This window comes from Cyprinus carpio, chromosome B18 (assembly GCF_018340385.1).
Source record: "Cyprinus carpio isolate SPL01 chromosome B18, ASM1834038v1, whole genome shotgun sequence".
NCBI lineage: Eukaryota > Metazoa > Chordata > Actinopteri > Cypriniformes > Cyprinidae > Cyprinus > Cyprinus carpio.
Window position 1 is genome coordinate 21,360,231 of NC_056614.1, and position 16,818 is coordinate 21,377,048.

Consider the following 16,818-nt stretch of genomic DNA (forward strand, 5'->3'; position numbering starts at 1 on the left):
ACCTTAAACATGTTTTATTCTTATTTATTTTCTTTTATCATTTTATAACTTTGAAAACATTATGGGAATGTTACTTTTTTGAATGTTCACTGAACCAAATGAAACGAATCTGTAACGCTTAAAAGAAAAAGTGCATATGAATATCCAACTTAAACATTGAGAAAACTTTCAATAAACAGTTTTTGTGCTAACGTTTTGAGCATTATTAAAGACCAGATCAATTTGAATTAACGTTCTTTTAACGTTACTGGAAGAAGGTACATAATAATTTAAGAGAACTTTGCCGGAACGTTAACCAAAGTTCTGAGAAGGTTCCCTGGTTGCTTTGTAGTCAATAAATATTCCCCTGGGAATGCCTGAAAACTCTTTTAATAGCAATATCATAGCTTTTTATTATTTATATAAGGTTCAAATGTTCAAATGCGTGCAAAAACGTCACATGGCCAGCATAAAACTGTTTCATTTCTGTTCAGGATATTTAGTGAAAGCAGAGAACGTGACCCTGTTAAACTTCATCCATAAAAAGAGCAGCAGTCACGCCTGTAGGAGTCAGTAAACCTCTTCCAGCCGCTGCGCCGCATTTCCGCTTCCACTGGACTCGAGAGTCCATGCAGCTGTGAGGGGCTCAGAAGCAGGAGAGGATTCGCTGTATGTCAGAATCACATTTCTGCCTCATATTAGTGACTCCGAAAGTTTGTAGCAGCGCTCAGTCGGAATGCAGAGTTGAAGTGCACGCGGAGGAAAGAGTTTCACCCACTCCAAACTTTGTTTTGGTCTCTGAGTGTTTGACAGACGCTTCCAGGATCAGACGCCAGACAGGTAAGAGCATGTTAATGTGAAGTAAACTGATAAAGGGTCGTGATGAATGAGTTTTATTGTGCACTGGTGACGCTGAATACTCGTGTGTATGTCGGTTGTTTGTGTTTTTATCTACTGAGGACTTTAAATGGCTCTACAGGACTGTTTACCTGTTGGAAAAGTTCTCCTACTGATGTCTGCCCTAGGTGTGATGATTAATAACCTTCAAAAAACATTTACAAAGTTGCTTTGTAAAAGAATGTTGCAACATAACAACCTGTTTACAGAAATTCTAAATGCATTAACACAGTAAACTTTTTTTTTTAACAGAAAAATAGATTAGAATGATACAGAAAAAACCTGTTCATTGGTTAACTGTTACCATACCATATACACAAAAATATTCCATTTTACTATAAAATGTTTTTCTTTTAAATATTGATAAGTAAGAAAGGATGAACGGACATGAGACTATATTATATGTAAAATATTATTATGTATTATAATGAATATATTTATTCAGATAATAAAAGCATATCTATCTATCTATCTATCTATCTATCTATCTATCTATCTATCTATCTATCTATCTATCTATCTATCTATCTGTCATGCTTTATGAATCATCTTATTCCCATTTTTACGGTGTGCTGTTTAATCGAATTTTCAACATATAGTATACCAGGCATATTCTAAATAAGCACTGGTAAAATTTTATAATCATTTGGATGTGAACTATTAATCTGTTAAGACTTCTGATCTTTAGGGACTTATTAATGAAAGAAATGTCTCCAAAAGCGGTATATTATACAATATATAGCATGTAAAGAGAGTTGTAAGAGTTTGAGATCTTCGCTGGACGCGAGTGAGGAATGTTAGAGCGCAGACGCAGAGGTATTTCAGGAATCAAAGCTTAAATTCAGAGCTCTTTGAGAGACAACAGCTGAGAAGAGATCAATATGCTCTAAAGTAGCCAGTGGAGACAATATCTACTTCAGAGTCACATGTTTTCAGCTGTCACATGCATGGTCAAATCAAGACTTCTGAAGCTCATGCGGATACACAGAATGATTTAGCCAGACTGAATGGCTGATTCTGGTGTTTTATCAAATATTTCTCATTTGGGATCGTTTCCTTTAAACACTCCTGGCCCTGCACTTAATGGCCCCTATTTCAAGGAATGCTGAAGTTATCTGATGCTCCTTTCAGAGCTGTTCGTCCACAGCAGGGATTTTTTGTCCTTGCGTAAACAGCCTCACTATTCTGAGTTTGTGTCCATGTGGTCTCAGAAATGACTGTTGTGTTTACAGTCTAGAAGATCAGCATGTATCCCTTTGACCCTGACCCTCACATTCCTGTTGTGCATCCTGCCGGAGCAGGCGGTCCTCATGACCACTGTTCTTCAAGGCCTTCTGCTGGGGGAACACAAGGGGCAATATCCTCTTTGCTGCAGGGAGGGCACGTGGCACCAGTTTTTTGTGGCTGATGAGTCCCCTCCCCAACAGCTTCATCGTCCTCTCTTTTAAAGAGCCTGTGATTAAACTCACCACGCTGAGTTTTCAGTCTAATCAAACCCTTCTGCTGGATCTCATTGTTTTTCAGCTCTTTATTGGAGTTCCCGTTGGAAGATTAAAATGTTGATATAAAAGGCATCAAAGCTTTTCATTGCACACATACTCTGAATGAGTATTTCCAAATGAAAGCTTACACCATTAACAATGATTTAGCAAAGTTGTGAATAAAACAAAGATTATAAGATATAAAACACTGATAACTATGCATTGATCAAAATTGAGTAAATCGCCCTTTGAAAGTAACGTGATGCTTCAAATAAAGATTTTATCGATTACATTGTTAGTAGGTGGCGACAAGTGATTGTTAAAAAGTATTTGTTATTGACTCGTTCAATCAAGCGATTCATTCTAAAACACAGATTCATCCGGTAATGAAGCAAGTGAAGTTTTTCACTGAATCATTCATTCAAGAGGTTTGTTAAAAAACACTAATTCAACCTGTAATGAAACAAATGAAGTCTTTGAGTGAATCACTGAATCATTCGTTCAACTGAAAATCGTTTAAAAATAAATCCTACACTATTTTTTTTTTTCAGTCTACTTGGTTTGTGATTCACATTTTGGAATAAATGAATCATACATTGTTGTTTTTTTTTTTGTTTTTTTTTTTTTTTGGTTGGAGTGTAGTTTACATCATCTCTAGCTCTAAGTCGTCATACTTAATTGATCTGTTTTTCCAGCCTGATGTTCACAAACATTCCCTTTATCTCCAGCCGACTAAACATCTACACACTCTCACACCCACACTGAGTCCACAGATGTTAAATCAACAGTTTTGTTCTCCCTTTGACCTCATTGGCTCACTCGCCCAGTGCCAGGCTGTTCAGTGCAGGCTGGGATCACTGGTCATGGATGGGAACAAGAGCTGCTCTGTGCCTCTGTTTGTACGGGACAGCATTGGCCTGATAGTTCAAGCTGTGACTTAGCAGAAACAGAAGAAAGCTCAGCTTAACACTTCACATACAGCAGTGTGACATAAGCACAGATAATGACATCTCGAGCAGTTAGCCTGCATTTGGGCTCTGTGACATCACCACTATAGATGTCATAGTATTACATGATGTGGAGCAGACAATGTACACTTGACTGTAGCCTAAACAAAAACAGCTATATATTAACTGAACTGTCATAAATTGGCCCAAATTGAAGATTTTGTTATTTATTTTGAGGGAAAGTTTGTGGAATGCATTCAAACTTGGTAAAATGTGTTAACCAGAGCTGAGAGGTCATATAAAAAAAATCATATTTGTGAGGGGCTTCCTGTGAGATTCTGCCATTCTGGCCTTGTTTGATTTCAGTAGACTACAGTTCGATGCTTTCATGCTGCTAAGCTAATTATGCCATATTCTAATAACATGAAAAATGCACAAACATTGGTTAAAGTTTTACAAAAAGACTTCTGTTACAAAATACTTCTATTTAATATAAATGCTTAATATTTCTATTTATGCTGAAATATGTTAAGCAAAATATCACTTGTTTTTAACATTGATAATAAACAGAAATGTTTCTTGAGCACCAAATTAGGATATTAAAATGATTTCTGAAGGATCGTGTGACACTGAAGACCATAGTATTGATGCTGAAAATTCAGCTTTGCATCACAGGTATAAATTAAATACCTGTTAAAATACAAGTCATTTTAACATGTAATATTTCACTGTTATTACTGTATTTTTGATCAAATAAATGCATCCTTTCTTTCAAAATTCTTTAAAAAAATATATATTTTTGACCCCAAACTTGAACGGTAGTGTATTTATAATAAGTTCTAGCTTTTCTGTAAACCATCTTGGCTGAATTTTTTTTTTCTTTTTTTTGCAATGCATTCTGGGATTGCCTTTTCTTTATATCTTATCTTGATATAGATATAGATCTTTTTTTCTTTTCTTTTTTCTTTTCTTTTTTTGGGGGGGATATTCTACTTAATCTACTATATCTCCGTAATGTAGCTCAGTTATGGTTATAACTATATGGCAAGTACATTCTTGTCTATATTTTGACACTGTGTGACTCAGCCACATGCGGTTGTTTACAGTCTTTCTATTTTGGAGAGCAGACTGTGTTGGTTACACAGGAAAAAAAGAGCAGTCTTTCTGTTTTAAATATTACGCTTTGCGGCCCTACATGAATTCCTGAAGATGTGATGTTGATAAGGTTGGAGTTTTTTCCATGAATGTGTTTGTGCATGTGTTAGTAGATAACTCACCGATGCCTAGTGGTTTATGGCATGTTGTTTACTGAGTCCAGCAACCCGTTTCAAGTGTTATTTGCTGTATGTGTGCCTGTTTCAATTAAACCCTCTAACAGAAGTTACCCACATGTTTAGTGTTCCCTGTGGAGTAGGCCTTCCAGTCAGTTTTTCATAGGCAATTGAAAGCAATTGTCCTTCGTGTAGGTTTATGTCTGTTTTGAGCTTTTTCAACAGCACCGCAGTTGATGTGTTAATGTGTGCCTGACACACCTCTATGATGCTTGCGTGTTCAGGTTGGTTTCCAAAGCATTGCTCTGCCATTTTAAGGTGTTATGAGTGTGTCGTAACGTGTTTTATGCAGTTTCAAGTCTGTTCTAGTTGCTAAGCTTCTGTATAATTTCTAGGTGGTTGTTAAATTACCAAAGTTTGACCCAAGTCTGGTCTTAAAATCTTAAAAGTCTTAAAATAGCACACCACTCAACAAGCAGTATGATTTGAAATATTATTCATATTGGTTGCCCAAAGGTGCTGAGGTTTGTTTAGAAACCTAACATAAGTATTAGCTGTAGGAATAGTGAAACTTGTTTTTCGAAGCACAACTAATTACTACTATTTTGCATACTTGACAAATGATGTTGTTTTCATTGTAATATGGGCTTATAACTTGAGCTTTTTCTCTCTCTGTCTGGTTTTTGAGTTAGGTATACTCAATTCAGAATTAGGCCTATAATAATAACAAATAATATAGGCCTACTACTGTTAAAATATTTGGGGTTGGTAAGATTTTAAATATAATTGTATTCCTGTGATGGCAAAGCCAAATTTTCAGAAGCCATTACTCCAGTCTTCAGGAATCTTTTCTAACTTTTAAAAGGACAGCTTTTATTTTAAATAGAATTATTTTTTGTAACATTTTAAGTGTCTTTACTGTCACATACTAGCAGAATAAGAAAAATACTTTGACCAGTAGTTACATATGTTATAATATATCTCGGACTGGCAATACCACGACTGAGGTGCCCTTGAGCAAGGTACCGAACCCCCAACTGTTCCCCGGGCACCGCCGCATAAATGACTGCCCACTGCTCCGGGTGTGTGTTCACGGTGTGTGTGTGTTCACTGCTGTGTGTGTGCACTTTGAATGGGTTAAATGCAGAGCGCGAATTATGAGTATAGGTCACCATACTTGGCTGTATGTCACGTCACTTCACTTCACTTCACTTCACGTCATCCAGAGTGTCACCTAAAAAGTAATTCACGTAAATAATGCATTTATTGCACTTATTTTCTTTGGCTCCTTTCTGCTTTTTAGATTGATTGAAACTATTTTAGATAAATTATGTGAATAAATGGAGAAAATATGCTACACAATGGGCAGATAAGATGTTTGTGCTTCTTACAAGCATTTGCTTCATTGCAAGATGGCACATTTTAGTATATTTGGTGAAAGTTTTAAAGCACGCATGGTACTTTATGGAACTGATTGGATGTCTGAAATGTATTTTAAACTGAAAACGACATATTTCTCTTGTTCTAGCAGCCATATCACTTCAACTGACATTTTCAAGTTTTGTGTTTCAGAAAAGTTATGACAATTATATTCCATCAGGCTCCTGCGACATCTGACACTTAGAGAACATTGACTTACATTGCTGTAATGCAAAGCATATGGGCTCTTCTGATCAGACTGAAGTGTGACTTTTATTATCTTTTAGTTGGATTTTCTCCCACTGCATCATCAATGCAACAGCACGTTCTGGTGGGTCATATTTTGAGTTGAGAATTAGATCATCGTTAGGAAAAATGACCACTGAAAACCAAGACCGAGATCTTTCAGCCAAAAGTTCCAGTACTGCCTTCCATCCCTCTGTTTCTACTCCCAGTATGGAGGCCAAAGCAGTGTGACAGTTTGTTCAGAGTGTGTTTAAGGGCACATATGATGGTGTCATAGACAATACAAGAGTTTGACTAACTGAAGCCAGATGCCTCAGACTTTAGCATTGGATGTGTCACACTGCAAATTGAGGGAAACCACACGCACCATTGCAACAGACAGTTTATTGCAAGCTTTTGAAGGAAGGGTTATTATGAGTCATTCATTTTGGGGGATTTCTAGTGTCATTTGGCTCTCCAGCCATAAAACACCATAAGACTATGGTGAACATTTTCAGAGTCTGTGAGATGTTCACTCTTAATATTTTTAATGATGTTTGCTTAATTTCCGTTTTGTACCATTGTCCATTTACCATTTCTTTTTGAGTGAAGTACATGTCACTCTCTTGGAAGTCTGCAGCCATTGCTTTTTACCCTAGGGTCCTAATCAACCTGTTGAGTTTCTATAGCAATAAAGACTTTACATATTACCATGCAATTATACTTTGCATATCCTGATTTTTGTAGGCTTTATAACCAACACAATATAATGAGATTACATAACCAAAGATTACGCATCTCTTCCTTTGTTCTTTAGTAGTTTTATATTCTTTAGTTTCTCTAGTTCAACATTGATTACACACATTTGCTGTTCACATATCAAAACTTCCCAAAATATGAACTGAATGTGAAAAACTGGACTTCTGTACCTAGAAATGCATGCAGAGTGGTGCATGCGAGCACAGTGGGATGGAGAATGGGGCCCTGGAGAGCCATCCTCCCTACCTGAATGAAACCCAGCTAACTGCACACAAAGGGACCTTATTGGCAAGGCACAACCATCCCTTGTGTCCCTCTCTGCCAGCACTTGGTTCAAAAGCACTTTTGTGAGCCTCTACATAGTTCAAGCCTTTTTGGAATTACTACCTCTCTGTGGCGATTAAAGACGTGGGTAAGTATTACTTGGCCCTATTATCACTGGGAATTTGATTCTTTATTCTTAACAGGGAGGAAGTGAGCAGTTTGGGAAGGTAAAGTAATGTACGATGTGTGCTGTTGATGACATGTTAAAACTTGTTGCTGACAGTCTCAGCACACCAGAAACTGATATTGTTCCACTTATCAGATATGCAGCTTTGTGAATGCTTAACAAATGTGTCTTTCCTGTTTTGCCTCAGCTTAAAAAAATTAGACCCCTTTCCTGGTGTTCCAGAAGGCCTGTGAGATCTTAAGAGAGCAACTGAAGGCGATTTGTTTGGCAGCTACGCGGCTACGTCTGTAGACCTGATATAAACCATATTTGACGTCGCTTTAGTGCAGTCATTAGCGTATCAGAAGGCAGCAGAAAGCTTTTTGATTGCCTCGTGTCCCTGTAGAGCCGGTAGTCCTGGACCATTTATTTCTCAATCACACTAATTCATTCCTGAGGTTTCTCCTGTATCACATTACTGGACATACGGTATTGGCAGATTGAATGCTTGCCATCGCTCATCCTGCTAGTTTCCCAAGAGACTGCCTTGTCATTTAGTCATTTAAACACTTTTTTTTTTTATTAATGTCATTCTGCATTACAGGAATACATTAGAAAAGGCTGAGATCATTTTTTTCTTGTCCTCAGGTGAACTTTTTAAGGTCATGTGGAATTAGATGCTATATAAACCACTTCTATTGAAGTGAGCTGTAATATCAATACCATATTTTTCATACTTTTGTCACTTTGCGGTAAATGGCACTTGGTACACGTCTGGAACACTCGAATTCTGACTTACTTTTCTCTTTTTAAGCATACAAACACATACACTACTGTTCAAAAGTTTGGGATTAGTAAGACTTTTTAAAAAAAAAAAAATTTTTAAAGGCTGCATTTATTTGATTTAAAAAAAAAACAGAAAAAAACTGTAATCTTGCAAAATGTTATTAAAATATAAAATAATGGTTTCTATTTTAATATCCTTTAAAATATAATTTATATTCTGTGATGAAATTCATGAAGCTGAATTTCCATCAGCCGTAACTCCAGTATAAAGTGACACATGATCCTTAAGTCATTCCAATATGCTGATTTATTATTAGAATTATCAATGCTGGCAACAGTTGTGCTGCCAAATATTTTTTTGGAAACGGCAATACTTTTTTCAGGATTCTTTGAATAAAAAGTTAAAAAGAACAGCATTTATTCAAAATATAAATCTTCTCTAACAATATAAATCTTTGCTTTCACTTCGTTTCAATGTAACACATCCTTGCTGAATAAAAGTTTTAATTTCTTTCAAAAAAAGAAGGAATAAAAATTGACTGACCCCAAACTTTTGAATGGTAATGTATATTGTTAGAAAAGATTTCTAGTTTAAATACATGCTCTTCTTTTTAACTTTTTATTCATCAAAGAATCCTGCAGCACAACAGTCTCCAGCACTGATAATAAATCAGCATATTAGAATGATTTCTGAAGTATCATGTGACACTGAAGTAATGATGCTGAAAATTCAACTTGGCATTACAGGAATAAATTCGATTTTAATGTATACTAAAATACAAAAAAAATAAACGTTATTTTACATCGTAATAATATTTCAAAATATAATTTTTTTCTCACTGTATTTTTGATCAAATAAGTGCAGCCTTGATGAGCATACAGGATATATACATACACACATACATATATACATATATATGTGTGTGTGTATATGTGTGTATATATATGTGTATATATATGTGTGTATATATATGTGTATGTGTGTATGTATATGTGTGTGTGTGTATATATAAATATGTATGTGTATGTGTATATATATATATATGTGTGTATGTGTATATATGTGTGTGTGTGTATATATATATATATATATATATATATATATATATATATATATATATATATATATATATATATACAAATTATATACACAGTATATACATATATAACAGTATATACATATATAACAGGGTTTTTCAATGCCAAAGACATTGGGCATTAATTGACATTACTTGAGTGTTTTGTGTCTTGTAAAGGGTTGTGAGCCATTAAGAAAGCCTGTTGAATTATGTTTCAGTTCCTGTATTTCAATTGAAAGCAAATGGGTTGCAAAATTGTAATTGTATTTTGAATTCAAGGAAGGTGAATAATTGTTGAAGCTGTTTGTGTAGCTCTAGGCAACATGAGGTGGTTTATCAAAGCTCAAGCAATCTAGCTGTTTTTCTCAATTCAAAAGTACATTGGCCAGACCACAAATTGTTGGATTTACGCCAATGCCTCCCAGCAGAACAGCCCTTGAAATACGTGGTTGGTGAAATCAGCTAGTATGTGAGGTCGTACCACAGAGTTTGATTAGTACACCAGTCATAGTTTTTCTTGGAAGACCTCAAAAAGGTTGCCTTCATAAGAGTTTGCGTCGGTTCTATCTGATTGACTGGTGAACTGTTGGCTTGGTCAACCACTATGCAACAGTACATTAGTTTTACAATCACACTGTAACATAATCTGTTTGGTTGTTGAGCGACAATGTGCTTTTAAGTTAGTCTGCAGCAGCTGATGAATTTCAGATGATACACACATGATCTTTCTTGATACATTTGCAAAAATGAATTATTAGATGATTACCATATACCATATATTTCCTTTTAATGGTTCTTGAAGGAACCATTTGGATTCATCCAGTTATAATGATTTTTCTTTTCTTGTGTAGTAGAAATGTCTTGTTGGTTATGCTTTTTAAAAGGCAGTAATTATGTATAATGTGAAGACGCTAAATTTAGACATGATTGATATGCATAACAGGGTCAGTCTAATGTGTTCTGTAATTCTAGCTTGGTTCATATGTCAGTCATTAGCCCTTGTTTCAGTAATCCATTTTTATTTTTAAACGTCTAATAGCTGGTTGTCAGAAAAGCTGTTAGACAGATTGCAGATTTTGCACAATGTGTAAAGAATATTTTGTGCAAAGCTCAATCATAAGACAGATCAGCTCAGTAAGACGGGTTTAAAACGACTGATTTATGCATTAGAAGATATTACGAGAATAACAGAATATGTAGCAGAAAGATGATCAAGTGATCAAATGGGCAAATATATTAATGTGATATATGTTAAACTGTTGAGTTCAACTACCATGATTTCTGGTTATTTCTCAGGTTTTGGGATGTCTGCTCTAGTCCTGTGTTTTGGAATGCTCTTCATAATTGCTATGTTGCTTTGGTTGTTTCTGGAGAGATTGTTTTTCTATTCAAAGGTGTGGCAGCGTACAGAGATGTTCTATGCAATTTTGCCTCGGACAGTCATCATGGATATATGAATGGTATAGTGTATAATGTTACAAAAGCTTTTTATTTCAGATAAATGCTCATCTTTGGATCTTTCTATTCATCAAAGAATCCTGAAAAAAATGTGCTCAACTGTTGTAAATATTGATAATACTAATAAAAAATGTTTCTTGAACAGCAAGCATATTAGAATGATTTCTGTGTGACACTGAAGACTGATGCTGAAATTTTAGCTTTGATCGCAGGAGTAAATTAAATTTTAAAATCTATTCAAATAGAAAGCAGCTATTTTAAATAGTGAAAATTAGGGATGTAACGACACACATATTCAAATAGAAAGCAGCGATTTTAAATAGTAAAAATTATTAATGTAAGGATACCCGTATTCGTATTGAACCATTCGGTACAGATTAAAAACTGAACGATTCGTTAGACTAATCCTTGTTTGTTTAATTTTTGGTTTGATAACGTTTGTGATTTTCAGTGGTACCGAAATAACATTAGTTTTAAAAAATATTGATAAATGACACACTTTAGCTTTAAGCTAAGCCATATTAGTGGCACAGTTCCATAATTTAAATCCCTGGTAGTGCTGTTAGCTTGCTAGTTATATAGCAACATTTTATGTTTATAATTAACTTCGTTTTAAGTGCCTAAGTGGCAGATCTGATAGGCCACAAGACATTTAAAACATAAAATAGCCAGTATAAGTGTGGTCATGGACATTTTTCATGTGGTTTAGGTTTAGGTTTTTTTGCCTGCTGTTGACCTACCATTGTTTGAAAAGAAATAATTTAGCTCACATCTGTTTAACAATAGATCATGATAATATTGCAAATATTGGACTTGCTCATGGAGATCAGTGATATTAATAAAAACAAGTCTGGAATAACATTTGCTTCATTACTTGATGGCTTAAATAAATGTTAATTTATTTGTCGATCAGGAGAATTTCATCGAGAAGCTCTTGGAGAACAGCCTGGCTTTCAGTCTTTCCGACATGAAACATTTGTGATCTTGATGGACTGAAGCCCTGTTTTTACAGCAGTGATTTAACCAGCTCCAGATGCAATTCCATAAATCTTATCACCTCTTTTCTAAGCCTATTAAAACTTATTCAGAAGCTCTTATGCAAAGCCAGGAGTCCCCCTCTCTTTCTACATGGATTTATTAGTTGTGGTGGGGTCTGCAATCTGCTCAGTTTGCCAGTGTGAGAGGAAAACAGCTGGACTAGTGTGATCTGTGAAAAGATGAGGAGTGGCACTTTGTTTTTCCACAAAGGAAATAAATGGGGAAAATTATAAATGTATTTATTTTAATTGATGAGCAGATTTCAAATTATAGTTTTTTTTTTTTTTTTTTCATTTTACTTAAACTTTAATTATTAGACTTTTATTATTTTGCATCAAATGCGCTATGATACATTTTTATGTGACTTTAGTGTACAATTTAAAAGTCCACATGCATGGATTCTGCACATGATTTTTTTAAATATATATATATATATATATATATATATATATATATATATATATATATATATATATATATATATATATATATTTATATATATATATATATATATATATATATTTTAACATTAATATTTCCTTTAAACTAAGAATAAATATGTCTGCTGATTCTTTTATGACGCGCAATAAAAAAAATAATAATAAATTTATACTTTTCTAATGACATTGTACTACTTATAAATAATCAAAGTCTTAGAAAGTCTATAGAGGAATCGTTCATATTTAATTTTTGGAATTATAACTTCATAACAGTTTCTTATTCAGATCAGTCAATAAGGATAGAATGACTCAATGAAACATTCCTTGGATCATTTATTATTGGATGAAACTGATTTATTTATTTATTCCATTGCTTAATATCATAATTAAGTTTTTCTTCATTTGAAAGTGTAATCTTTAGGATTTAGAATGTTTCAAGTTATCAGGCAACACCAAATATGTTCTGATTGTGAGTATAATCCTTGTTGCTTTTTGTATAATAAAATTCTCATGTCAGCTTTAAAATGATCTAAAGCCTGTGGTTGAGTGCCTGACTGCTTCTGAGAGCAGTCATATTTTTCTGCATCTGAGGTTGCAGCCATCTGGCCACACCGCTACTACTGACCTCCCATGAATGATGTCCTCATAGTGATGACCATCTTTAGCCGCTCCATCCCTCATTTCTCATCATGGTGAATAGCCTGTCTGACTGATTGATATGGCAAATCCTTGGAGAAAGCGCACTCACATAAAAAAACATGACAGAGCTGTATATCACCGTTCAAAGTTGGATATTGCTGTCGAAAACCATTTTTGATGCGAGTGTATTTCAACATGGCTGGTGATTAATCTCTCTTTATGTATTATTCTGTCTTTTCTGTATTATGCTTGGAGTGTTTAAAGCAGTTCAAAAATAATTTAAATGTATGTGTGATGCGTACATACATTTTAAATTCATTTTTTTGTGTAATTCTACTGTTTAATAATATAATATATTTTAAAATATATTTAACCATTGTTTTTAACAGTATTATTTTTTTGTATTTTGTTAAATTGTATTAATATCTAAAGTAATTTGTAATGTTTTACATTCAAATTGTGTGTTTTTATGTGCATATATATATATATACATATATATATATATATATATATATATATATTATATATATATATATATATATATATATATATATATATACAGACATACACACACACACACCACACACACACACACACACATATATACACACACACACACACACGTTTACTTTAATATAATTTATTTGCCTTTATATATATTTATTTTTATATTCCATCAATAGTTTGGAATCAGTACAATTTTTTTATGAGCATAAAGCAGTCTCTTATGCTCATCAAGGTGACATTTGTTTGATTTTAAAAATACAGGAAAAAAAACAGTAATATTGTAAAATATTATTGCAATTTAAAATCATGGTTTGCTATTTTAAAATACTTTGAAAAATAATTTATTCCTGTGATGCACAGCTGAGTTTTCAAAGCTGACTCATGCCGATTTAAGTAGTTTGATCGATCTAGCCCATAGGGTTTGGATGTTTCACATATAGTATTTTCTATAATTACTGACTCATCAAGTCCACTGTAAAGGTATTACATTTGTTACATGATATAGGTGGGTGGAGAAATGAATGGTCTCTCACAGATGATACAGACATTTACACAAAACTTATGTAACTGCCTCTCATTCCATGATGCTTTGCTGCTTCATATGGGAGATTGAATGTGTACTGGCTGGCTTTGGCAGGATGTGTTGTGATGCATTAGCTGTGTTTGGATAAGACTTTCAATGAGGGGAAACTGAATGAGCTCCACACCCATTGTCTGGCGCTCAGCAGCAGACCAGTGAACAGAGGGTGTCAAGGAGAGGGCATGCAATCGCACTGGTGTATCTACTGAATGTAAGCCAAGTAAAGCCAACACTGATGGTTGGTCTTCAGAGGGTATAGGAGATCAATGTTGGGAGTAGATGGAAATATTTACCACAGTCTAGAAATACAGGACTGAGATTTACCAAATACGCTGATGTTTGACCTCAGCATCACTGATTTGAATACAAGATTGTGTTGTTCTGGTTAACCTTGACTTAAAGCAATTAATAGAACAATTCATGCAGGAAGCACTTTTAACCGGCAGATACTCACCTACATATAAAGTTTATTAGTCAGACTCTTTATATCACTTGCCCTCTTTATCAGCCAGTTAGCCTTGATTCAGGGTTGTTTTAATCCTGTGTGATTCCCTTTTGTTTTACGTAAATGATGAACATATGATGATGAATATTATGCAGTTTTTGTTATTTGTTTTTGTTTTTTATAGTGTTATTGTGTTATTTAACAACAACAATTACCCAAGCAAACAAAACCCTTAAAAATAATAAAACTAATAATAATAATAATAATAATAATAATAATAATAATAATATTCAAATAAAATAATAATAATAATAATAGAAGAAAAAAATAAAAAATGATAAAATAAAAAAGATAGATAAAATAATAATAAAATAAAAAAGATAAAATAAATAAATAATATAATAATAACAATAAATGATAATAAAATAAAAAATAATAAAATATAAAATGATTAATACTAAAACAAAATAATACAATAAAATAAGAATACAATTAAAAATTATTTAATAATAATAATAATAATAATAATAATAAATCATAAATCAAATATTAATATAAATCAAATAATAAAGTAATAATAATCTAAACTAAGTTATTATCATTATTATTCTTTTTTTTTCTGCTTTGGCAATATCTTTTATTACCTCTTAAGGATCCCAATGTTAGGAAAGTTGGCTAAATTTTCATTTCAGACTATGGTTTGCACATTGCAGGATGGAATTTTTGTGAATGTGTCTAAATGTAATGCAGGCTTTGAAAATAGGCTGTTATTGAAAGATGGGACAGTGAAAACGTTATTTGTCCCAAAAAGAAAATTGTGATAAAGTGCTTGAGTAATTAATGAAAGTCATAAAGACATAGCATATATAAGCATTTTTTTTAAAATGATGTTTTAGCACAAAAACTCTTATTAACATAACATTTATAGGTACAATGATTTAGGGAAAATGAATAATATGACCCCTTTAAGTTACTTTTAAGGCCTTTCTAGTTTTAGGGGGTAATGCCAGAACTGGTAATACCAGACCTGAAAAAGAGATTTCCAATGTAGTCTGTAATTGTATTTAAACATCTGTGTGTGTGTGTGTGTGTGTGTGTGTGTGTGTGTGTCCATGTCTACAGAGACACTTCAAAAGTTCTCCGGTGCCCTCCGGTGCAAGAACAGAGTGTGCTGTTGTGTGACACAGTGTTTCCCAAAGAGGATCAATGCAAACAAGGTTAAGCAGAAATAATGACTGTCGCTGTTTTTAAAACTACACACTGTGCAGACCTCTATTCCAAGCCACAACAACTACAAAAAACAACCAAAAGTCATTAATGATATGGGGTCTCGCTGGAAAATTCCAGAATAAAATGTAGGAATGGTTCTATTAAAAATGCCACGTACAGCAGTGTACTTTTTTCCAAAAGATAGAGAATAAGAAAGGGGAAACAAAGCAGTGCTTTGCGGCTGAGCAGTAAATGAAGTATTTGAGCATGTGTTGTGGCTCGGGAAAGGCTGTGGGCATGGGAACGTACACCAGGATTCAAGAAAAGAGGAGGAAAAGGAAATAAAAATGATTCACCACAGAGTCACAGAGCAGCTGCTGAGGGGAGACTCGTGCTCGTCCAGTCATGATAGCATGGAATGCAACCTGGCTCTGCTTTTGGTCCCGTCAAGTTTAGCAGCACTAAAGACAGATGCCTACAGGATATTGATCACATACCATGCAGATTGCAGAGGTGATTGTCTTCACCTTTGTCAGCTTGAGTTTTACAACATGATGTCCGAGATGTGTAACTTGAAGTAGGCTACTTAGTGATAGCCCCCACCCCACCACACAATTTTTTTTTACTTATTAATTTTATTACATTTTTATTTATTTTCACTTACTCTTTTACTTATTTTATTACTATTTTTATTTTTTATTTGTATTTATTTACTTTTATTTTTACTTATGTACTTAGTTGCTTTTTATTCAACTTATTTTTATTTATTTTTACTTTTATTATTTTACTTTATTCTTGTTGACTTATTTTTTTCATTTACTAAGTTTATTATCTTATTTACTTAATTTGTATTCATGTATTATTCATTTAGTCAGTTTTAATATTTACTTTTGCTTGCTTATAAAAAATGTGTAAATTAAAAATATATATTTTTTATTTACTTATTTCATTTGCTTATACTTCATTGATTGTATTTATTTCCTTGTTTTTTTTATTATTTACTTAAGAGTGAAACAGGATATTCTGAAATTTCTAGAATAATTCTAGAAATTTCTAGATGGAAAAATGAAGAACGCAGTGCATGTGTAGTTATTTGGCAACGTAAACCTGTAAGGTTGCATCTAAAATAATAGTTCATTTAGAAACCTTTCTCCTTTGCTAGACTGGCTTTATTATTTTTGTCATACTTTCAGCAATTTTTATCAATATTTGGTTCAGTTTGTTGAAAA

General features: G+C 33.5%; 1 protein-coding gene across 2 annotated transcripts in view; it reads left to right on the plus strand.

Moving 5' to 3' along the window:
- Positions 1-567: 567 nt before the first annotated feature.
- Positions 568-16,818, plus strand: part of LOC109079841 (tetraspanin-9-like) — a 175,473-nt gene continuing 159,222 nt past the window's right edge. Inside the window, exon 1 of one of the 2 annotated variants that reach the window (XM_042744332.1) lies at positions 568-819. The gene's annotated coding sequence lies outside the window, so the exon portion shown is untranslated. The remainder of the gene's footprint in view (positions 820-16,818) is intronic. The other variant, XM_042744333.1, reaches the window with a different exon arrangement.